Genomic DNA, 9,931 nt, shown 5'->3' on the forward strand with positions numbered 1-9,931 from the left:
AACATCGATAGGTAAGGCTTGACACGTAAAGATGAACGACGTCATATTATTGGGTCCTAATCAAACGTGAGACAAAAGTTTACGTTAAGGGTTGCATTGTGATGCAATTGGAAACTACCTTTTAGGGATTATGATTGGCTGATATTATTCGGAATCATAATTCGCTAATTGGACCTTACGTACCTACTGAGGAAAGGTGTTTCCCGTTTTCACTAGAGGGTAGTGAAAATGTCAAAACAGTGGGAGCTAAAATTTATAAAGTAAAAGTCCATACTTTATATCTTACTAAATATTTTAAAATAGTCATTAACATTTATCTGCTTTACTTTTCAGTACAAAATTTGACAATGTTTTCAATTCGCAATCCCCTTCTGCCATACTCGAAAAACACATATTAACCAGACCTAATTATCTCACTTGGCTAAGAAACCTAAAGATCGTCTTGAACTCGGAAAAGATTGCATATAAACTGACTGAGTCGCCCCCTGTTTAGGCTCCGACTGGCAGCTCTCCTGAGGAATTGCAGACCTACAAGGAATGGTGTGATCATGACTTGAAGGCTAGGTGTTATATGCAGGCTTCTATGAATGATGAGCTACAGAGGTGTTTTGAGGATGCAAAGAATGTTGCTGACATTTATTTGCATCTCAAGGAGCTCTTTGGAGAGCAGACACGTCCTCTTAGGCATGCTACCGTCAAGGAGCTGATCACTTTGCGCATGCGAGATGGGGCCTCGGTCCATGAGCATGGCCTGAAGGGGATTGGGCTCGTGGATAAGCTTGTGGGCATGGATCTTGCATTGCCATCGGAGCTGACCACCGACGTGTTGCTGTTATCGCTGCCTAGCTCGTTTGATCCTTTTGTGGTGACCTTCAACATGAACAAGATGGAGCCGACCCTTGAGGAGTTGGTGAACATGCTTGTGACCTTTGAGTCCACCATCAAGAAAGAGAAGCCGGTTCTTTTTGTGGGCTCTTCATCTGGTACGAAGACCGGTCCACCTGGGAAGGGAAAGAAGTGTTCTTTCCAACGTCCCAAAAAGAGTGTGCCCTTGAAGAGGCAGACTCCGGGTCCCGTAGTGGCAGCCACACCAGTGAAGGCTGACAAGACTATTGACATCTGTCATCACTGCAAGAAGCCTGGACATTGGAGGCGTAACTGCAGGGAATATCTTGCCCAGAAGAGTTCTGGAAACGGTATGTTCTATATTGAAGTAAACATTTCAATTAACTCTACTTCTTGGGTATTGGATACCGGATGTGGCTCACATCTCTGCAATGATTTGCAGGCGATGGGAAGAAGTAGGAGGCTCAGGGAAGATGAGACCTTCTTGAGGATGGGCAATGGAGCAAGGGTTGCTGCCAAGGCCGTAGGAGATGTTTGCTTGTATTTGACCAATGATTTTAAGTTATTTTTGAGAGATGTTTTGTTTGTACCAGATTTGGTGAAAAACATTATTTCCATTTCTATGTTAGATAAACATGGATTTTCTTGTTTATTTAGCAAATGTGTTTGCAATATTTACAAGAATGAATGTTTAATTGGTACTGGAGAACTTGAAAACGATCTCTACACCTTAAAATTGAAAGATATTCCACTAAACAATGTCCAAGCAATAACAACAACAAACAAGTGCAAACAAGATACTCTAAATTCGGCACAATTGTGGCATGAGCGATTAGGACATATTTCCCTAAGAAAGATGAACAAGTTAGTGGGAGTGGGCATGTTTGATATGTCTGATATTAATGCTCTCACGACTTGTGAATCATGTCTAAAAGGAAAGATGAGCAAAATTCCCTTTAAGGGCCATCTGGAGCGAGCCAAAAGGTTATTGGATTTGATCCATATCGATGTGTGCGGTCCGCTTAGCATAACCACTAAGCATGGACATGCCTACTTCATCACCTTTACCGATGACTTTTCGAGGTATGGGTATGTGTATTTGATGAAATACAAGTCTGAAGCCTTTGAAAGGTTCAAAGAATTCAGTAGTGAAGTAGAGAAACAGTTGGGACGAAGCATCAAGACACTTCGATCGGATCGAGGTGATGAGTACTTGAGTGCCGAGTTCCAAGAGTATCTTAGGGAGAACGGGATTCTCTCGCAGTGGACTCCGCCCGCTACACCGCAGTTGAATTGTGTTTCGGAGCGTCGTAATCGGACTTTGATGGACATGGTTCGGTCTATGATGGGGTTCACGGAGTTGCCGCCATCTTTTTGGGGATATGCGCTTGAGACAGCGGCACTGTTGTTGAACAATGTCCATTCAAAGGCAGTTGACAAGACACCATATGAGATATGGATGGGTAAGCCACCCAAATATTCTTATCTTAGAATATGAGGGTTCCCTGCTTATGTGAAGCATGTAGTGGGAGATAAATTGGATAGTCGATCTATTTTATGTTACTTTTTGGGATAACCAAGGAATTCAGTTGGATATTATTTCTATCATCCCCAAGAAACAAAGGTGTTTGTTTCTAGGAATGCAACCTTTTTGGAAAAGGAATTTCTATTAGATAGAAAAGGCGAGATGATAGAACTCGAAGAAGTTCGAGAGACACCCACAGTTGTAGAACCCACACCCGAGGAGCCAAGTGAGGAGATACAAGCTCCTAGAAGATCCGAGAGAGTCTCGAGACCACCTATGAGGTATGGTCTGCTTCTTGAAGAGGGCCATGATGAGCCTAACCTTGGATGTGATCCAAGGACCTTCAAGGAAGCGTTATCTGATGCCGATTCATCCAAGTGGCTTGAAGCAATGGAATCTGAGATGAATTCCATGCATTCGAACCAAGTGTGGAATCTTGTAGATCCACCTGAGGGAACTGTTCCCATAGGGTGTAAATGGATTTACAAGAGGAAACTTGGGGCGGATGGGAAGGTATTGACCTTCAAGGCGCGACTGGTAGCAAAAGGGTATACTCAAAGACAAGGTGTTGACTATGAGGAAACCTTTTCTCCAGTTGCAATGTTCAAGTCCATAAGGATATTGCTAGCCATAGCTGCATGGTATGACTATGAGATATGGCAGATGGATGTTAAGACAGCCTTTCTTAATGGGGATATTAAGGAAGAGATTTACATGTCTCAACCCGAAGGGTTTACATCTATCGGAAGTGAGCATATGGTATGCAAACTTCAGAGATCTATTTATGGTCTAAAGCAAGCATCTAGGAGTTGGAACCTCAGATTCGATAGTACAATCAAAGAGTTTGGTTTTACTAAGAATCCTGAGGAACCATGTGTATACAAGAAGGTCAGTGGGAGTGCTGTGACATTCCTTGTGCTTTATGTTGATGACATTCTACTCATTGGGAATGATGTAGGAATGTTGCAATCAACTAAGATATGGTTAGCAAGTAAGTTCTCGATGCAGGACTTGGGTGAAGCATCTTTTGTATTAGGAATACAGATCTATAGAGATAGATCAAGAAGATTGCTTGGTCTCACCCAGTCCACATACATTGATACCATCGTGAAGCGGTTCTCGATGGATGAGTCCAAGAGAGGACATCTACCAATGTGTCATGGCGTGTCCCTATCCAAGTCTATGTCTCCCAAGACTGATGCAGAGATAGCGGCGATGACACGCATTCCGTATGCTTCGGCTATTGGTAGTATCATGTATGGGATGATATCTACACGTCCTGACGTGGCATTTGCACTAAGTGTAGTGAGTAGATATCAATCCAACCCTGGTCTTCCACACTGGAAAGCTGTGAAAGACATCCTCAAGTATTTGAGAAGGACCAATAAGTTGTTCTTGGTCTATGGGGGTGGAGAACTGAAATTGGAAGGCTATACCGACTCTAGCTTCCAAAGCGATATCGATGACTCGAAGTCAACCTCTGGATTCATATTCATGCTCAATGGTGCTGCTGTCTCTTGGAAGAGTTCCAAGCAAGACAGTACTGCGGATTCCACCACTGAGGCAGAATATATTGCTGCATCAGCTGCAGCAAAGGAGGCTGTTTGGATAAGGAATTTCGTCCAAGAGTTGGGCGTCATTCCTAATGGAGTTGCTCCTGTCCCGTTGTTTTGTGACAACACGGGAGCCATTGCTCAAGCAAAGGAGCCGAGGTCTCATCAGAAGTCCAAACACGTATTGAGAAAGTACCACATCCTCAGAGAGATCGTGGCAAGAGGAGATGTCACGATTGACAAAATCGGCTCCACAGATAATGTTGCTGATCCGCTAACTAAGCCTTTTCCTGGACCATTATTCGAGAAGCATCGCGAATCGATGGGTTTGAAGCATATGGGTAGTTGGCTCTAGTGCAAGTGGGAGATTGTTAGAGTAGGTGCCCGTCGAGCCAAGTGTTGGCCGAGGGTTCATGTTTAAACTCTATGTATGAACAGTCTTTATTTTAATAATATTTGAAATTATTATTTTGGCACTTCTTTATCTGTATACCCATGCTAGTTGCATAGATAAAGCCCTTGAATATACAAATAGTAGAAAGAATATGAGAGGCTCATATGATGAGTTTCATGAAACTCATATTTGTAATACTGTATATTCTAAACGGTTCCTAGTCGATTCAGCCGCCACTAAGAAGGATATAGGCCGCTCGAGTTCGAGACTAGTATCTGCGATGTGAGTACCATGTTTCATTGGTAGGGGACATTGTGATGTCCGAGCATGCAGATAGGTGCTCCTTGTAGAGTGCACTGAACAACCCTCCATAAAGGACTTTCCAAGTGGTTCTCACTTATCGAGTGGAAAAGTCCTAGTTTATGGTTGTACACCATTAGTCCTTATGACCCGGGACAACATTGAGACTCTATGTGCTAGAATTACACTTTGACTTGTTTACCGACTCTCATGGGGTCATCAGGTGGCAAGGTTGGGTGTTCTGTCGAAACATATAGGAGTCGATGCATTGTAGTCGGGGATTCACCGCTTACCTACGGGTATGGATATCCTATGTGTTTTTCATGTATATGTAGTTTGAAATCTCTGATCAGAGTATGGTGGTAATTATGAAAGGGGTTTCATAGATTACACCATCGATGCAACTACGACATGACACATAGTATCGATTCATTGACAACTCTCGATAAACCAATGGTTGTCGAATCGGTCGGGATATATGAGTTGAAGGGACCGTACTGTACGCTAACCATAATTGAATGGTTCTTGCAGGCACTATCATTTGATACCTAGGGAATCATGTAAGCGATGCTGCTAGGCGTTTAACATGATTGGTTGGGTACTATCAGACTTGAGTTCTGACGTTCTTATTATCAAGGAGTTGATAAATAAGAATGGAGCAATTGGGGTATGCTCATATAAGGACATGTTTAGTCCGAATCACATGGAGATGTGAACCCACGGCTAGTTGTATCAATGAACCATTGAGGGCCACACAAGTACTAGCTTTCTAGATCCCGTTGAGAAGTAAAATAGTTCAATGTGTTGAACGGCTTATAAATGAGTTTATAAGCGTAAAGAAAAATAGAAGTAAGACTTCTATGAGAGAAATGTAATTTTTAATTTATGAATGTGTTCCTAAATTAAAAGTAGGCCAAGTGAATAATGTATTTGAAAATTGTGATTTTCATAAACATTATTATGGACTAAATTAAATTAATTTAAGTGTTGAATTAATTAAACACTAGTGGACCTAGTAGAGTCCAAATAATTAAATTAATTCAAGTGTTGAATTAATTAAATAACATTGGGCCTTGTAGAGCCCAATTATAAATAATTATTTAACTAGTGGGCTTGAGTAAAATCAAGTAAAGTCTAATTGGGCTCAAATATATTTGAGACAATTAAATTAAAAGTCCATGGGCTTTTTGTAAATGTTACAAGCCCACTAGGTTTTGCATGCTTGGGAGATGAAGATGTGTGGATTACATTTGATTAAAATATTGCACGGCATGCAAGACTACTTTTTCACTTTTCCCACAACCTAGACAACACACTTCACTCTCCCATTACACCTAAGTTGGCAGAAAATACACTTTAATTTCTCTCTCATTTTTGTTCTTCAATTGTTGGAGAAACAAATCTCTTCTCAAAGAAAAATCCTCATATTTTTCTAGTGCAAAATATGAGGGGATCTACCTAGTTGGTGGTGGGCTTGATTTTGAAGGTAGGAGGAAGCTTGTAGATTTTTCTTGCCATACAAGAGCTAAAGTGTTTACACTTTAGTTGGAGCCATCATCAACCTCAAGAGGTTGATAGGTAAAACTTCTAAACACCCTATGAATGTCATAGTTTGTGTTTTTTTATATGTTGCACACTAGTACTTGGTGTTCGAATTTTTCAAGATTTTCCATAAAATTTTCGGTTTTCATGTTTAGAAAACATTCTTGAGCTTCCGTTGCGATTTCGAACACCTCAAATCGATCCCTTTCAGTACGTTCAAGTATGTTCAAGTATGCAAGCATGTTTGAAGAAAAGTTTTATGTTGATGGCACGTCTATGTATGTATATACGTATGTTCAAGTTTTGTTATGCAAGTTCAAGTTTCATGTATGTACTCCTTATTTTAAAGTTGCATGTGGTTTTATTATGTATTATTCGTTACTTCCAGTTTATACGTGTTGAGTCTTTAGACTCACTAGACTTGATCGATGCAGGTGAGGATGATTTCGAGGAGACTAGGGGTGGTGACCAAGGAGCAGGCTTGGACTGAGCGGGAGGCTAAACCCGAGGACCGCCATGTTTTGAAGTTTTCATGCAATGCTTAAAATACTTTAATTTGATGTTCTGGTTAGGATGTTTTGAACAAGCGTTTATCTTAGCAAAATTTTTATTGGTGATCTTTTACTTCAAATAGTTTGATTGAACAACGAGTGGTTAACCGAATTGATGGTTCATTTTCGTATTTAAGAAAATTTTAAATTTTTCCGCAAATTTTAAATAGTTAAAAAGTACGGTACGTTACAGTTGGTGTCAGAGCGGTGTTCTTGTAAAGGGTTATGCCTACTGCCAGTTGCAAGAAGCTCACAAAGTCACACCTCAAGTCTGTAAGTTTTCATGTTTTAAATTATGTTATGTGTTAAGCATTACGTCACGATTTCAGCATGTCCATGTTCTTAATTCAAATTACGTGCATCTTATACTATTAGTATCATGTTCATGCATGTGGGTTTACGTGTTGGGTAAGTCGTTGGAACAGTATGCCTCCCAAACGTGTGTTTAATCGGGAAGTTAGGGACGAGAACAGAGAGCATCGAGACGAGGAGAGGGTCACTCCTCTTCGTCCACCTCCAGATATGCAGGCGCAGATGCTTGCAGGTATGACGCAGTTTTTCGCGCAGTTTGCGGGGAACCACACTGCGGTTAATGTAGAGGCGAGGCCCCGACCAGAGGCTGTGTACGAAAGGTTTAGGAGGATGGATCATAAGGAGTTCTCGGGGACTACTGACCCGATGATAGCTGAGGGATGGATTAAGTCCATCGGAGTAATCTTTGATTTCATGGAGCTGGCAGATGCAGACCAAATCAGGTGTGCCATATTCCTTCTAGCAGGGGATGCAGACGGTGGTGGGAGAGTGCGTCAGTGTCAGTGAATTTGCGAACACTGACTTGGGAAGGTTTTAAGGAGGTTTTCTACTCCAAGTACTTCACTGAGGAAGTACGCTCTTGATTGACTAGGAAGTTCATGGCGCTGCCACAGGGAGACAGCAGCGTAGCAGAATTTGTGAGAAAGTTTGAGAGGGGGTGTTACTTTGTACCCCTGATAGCCAATGACGTCCGAGAAAAATTGAGGCATTTCATGGATGGATTACGGCCGGTCTTGCGCCGTGACGTTTGAGTTGCTGGTCCTGCTACTTATGCAGTCGCCGTATCTAGTGCTTTGGCGGCAGAGCAAGATCAGTGAGACATTGAGGCTGACAGGCAGGGCAAGAGGCCCTATCAAGCACCACCGCAACACCAGCAGCAGCAGCATCAGCGACCCCAGCATAAGAGGCCTTACCAGGGGCCTCCAGGGAAGAAACCTTATCAGAGACCGCCTAAGGGCAAGGGTCCGATTCAGCAGCAGGGGGCGCCTCAGAAGCCCATTGTTTTCCCAGTGTGTCCTAAGTGCAACCGCCAGCACCCGGGGCAATGTTTATATGGATCGGTCAAGTGTTTCAAATGTGGATCCAGTGACCACATGCTGAAGGAGTGCCCACAGTGGAAGCCGCCAACTCAAGGAAGAGTGTTTGCCATGCATGCACAAGAAGCAAACCAAGACACAACTTTGCTGACCGGTAAACTTTTCTACCTAAGCTCGGTATTATTTTTGCCTTGCATGTTTTGAATTTTAATTGGGATTGTTAAGGTGCTAGTAATATTTTTTTTTAGTGATTTGGGATAGTAATTTTCTACTATGCTTGAGGTTAATGTTAGAATTTTTGGGGATATAAGTTTGTGTTGTGCTAACGTTCCTCAGGAAATATTGTCATTTAGAGAATAGCCACTCAGGCCCTAATAGACTCAGGAGCCACCCATTCTTTCATATCAGAGACATTCGCCAATCACTTGGATATCAAGACGATTGGTCTCGACGTGAATTACTCAGTGACAGTCCCATCAGGGGAAGAATTATCAGCTACTAGTGTGGTCAGGGACATTGATCTTGAATTGCAAGGCCACCTAGTGTATCCTGACTTGATCGTCTTGCCAATGCCGGAATTCCATATTATCTTGGGTACGGACTGGTTGACAAAGAACAGAGTCTTGATCGACTTTCAGAAGAGATCAGTTTTGGTTAGACCATTGGGCATGGAGCAGTTTCTGTTTGAACCAGCCAGATGGAGAAGTTTCTCTCGTATGATCTCCTGCATGCAGGCTAGGAGACTTATTTCTAAGGGAGGTCAGGCTTTCTTGGCCAACATCGTATCCACACCTGACATGACCACTCAGTTGTTATCAGTCGTGCCAGTAGTCAGAGACTTCCAAGACGTCTTTCTCGATGACGTCACAGGTCTTCCACCAGAGAGAGAGGTGGAGTTTGCTATCGATCTTATGCCAGGCACAGTGCCAATCTCTAAGGCACCGTACCGACTATCTCCAGCTGAGATGCTAGAACTTAAACAGCAGATACAAGAGCTTCTTGACAAGGAATTTATTCGCCCTAGTTTCTCTCCATGGGGCGCACCGGTGCTGTTCGTAAAGAAGAAGGATGGGAGCATGAGGCTGTGTATCGATTACCGAGAGCTGAACAAGGTAACGATCAAGAACAAATACCCACTTCCAAGGATCGAGGACTTGTTCGGTCAGTTGCAGGGAGCTTCAGTGTTCTCTAAGATAGATCTTTGATCGGGGTATCATCAGCTGAAGGTGAAAGATGCAGATGTTCACAAGACAGCCTTCAGAACCGGATATGGGCATTACGAATTCTTAGTGATGCCATTTGGACTGACGAATGCCCCAGCAATTTTCATGGACCTCATGAACCGAGTATTCCAACCTTATCTTGATAAATTCGTCATAGTGTTTATTGACGATATCCGGATTTACTCGAAGATCCATGAGGAGCACAGTCAACATTTGAGGACGATTTTACAGACCTTGCAGAGTCGCAAGTTATTTGCGAAGTTCAGTAAGTGTGAGTTTTGGTTAGAGAAGGTAATGATTTTGGGGCATATAGTGTCTAGCAGTGGTATTGAGGTAGATCCAGCTAAGGTAGCAACCGTTAAGGAATGGGTCGAGCCGAAGAATGCTTCAGAGATCCGCAGTTTCCTAGGCCTAGCAGGCTACTACAGGAAATTTATTCATGGATTTTCTTCGATAGCAGTGCCACTCACTTCACTGACAAAGAAGAATGCAAAATTCGTGTGGAGTGATTAATGTCAGAAGAGCTTTGATACATTGAAGCAAGCTATTATTTCAGCGCCGGTATTAGTCATGCCATCAGGGCAAGGAGACTTTGTGTTATACACCGATGCATCTAAGCTCGGTTTAGGCGCAGTATTGTTGCAGCAT

Source organism: Primulina huaijiensis, chromosome 2, assembly GCF_012295235.1.
Source record: "Primulina huaijiensis isolate GDHJ02 chromosome 2, ASM1229523v2, whole genome shotgun sequence".
Classification (NCBI taxonomy): Eukaryota; Viridiplantae; Streptophyta; class Magnoliopsida; order Lamiales; family Gesneriaceae; genus Primulina; species Primulina huaijiensis.